Genomic DNA, 732 nt, shown 5'->3' with positions numbered 1-732 from the left:
GAGAAGTTTCCTCTCTGGTCAGCTCTGGGAATTCTCCCTGATCCTTGAGTTCTGGCCCTGGTAGCTGGATTCTGTCCTACCGGCCTGACAGGGTGTGTGAGATCTGCAAGTCTCCACCTCTCTATCCGGGCGTTTCCCCTCTCTGTGTGCACATGGTGGGGCCTCCCGGAGGGTGCTTCTTTTTTTCCGAGACTCCTTCTCCTTTGCCGGACCCCTCCCCTCTCTGTGCGCTCAGTACAGGGCTGGGGCGTGTCTTCTGCAATCCTCGTCTGTCAGCCCTGCCTGGCCCCGAAGGGGTCTTAGGCCTCTGCCACGGATACTGTGGGTGTTCCTGCTGCCCTNCACAGGCCCTGGGGGGCCCCGCGCTGAAGCATACAAGTGGCACGGCTCAGTGAAGAGCCACACCAAGCGAAGATGGCTGGCTTGCCCGATCTGAGCTGGCTGGCTCCGCCACCCCTGGAGAAAATGGAGCCAGCGCTGATGAAGGCACCTAGCCTGGTGTGGTAAGCTGGGGCCAGGCAGGCCTTTGCCCCCCAAGCGGGGCTGGGCTGGGGTTCACTCACAAAGCTCCCAGAGGTGGGCCAGTCCCGTGCCTTCCTCTCCGTCTCTGCATCCCCGCTGCCATCTTTCCTGGCATTTGTTGCCTTGGGCTGCTCGGTCTCCCAGCACAGTTGCTGCGCTCTCAGTAATCTTCTTTTGCATCGGCTCTAAAACCTCGAGACTGTAGTTGCT

The sequence above is a fragment of the Galeopterus variegatus genome, unplaced genomic scaffold (assembly GCF_000696425.1).
Source record: "Galeopterus variegatus unplaced genomic scaffold, G_variegatus-3.0.2 Scaffold12348, whole genome shotgun sequence".
In the NCBI taxonomy this organism is placed as follows: Eukaryota; Metazoa; Chordata; class Mammalia; order Dermoptera; family Cynocephalidae; genus Galeopterus; species Galeopterus variegatus.
Note: the sequence above shows the minus strand (reverse complement) of the source record.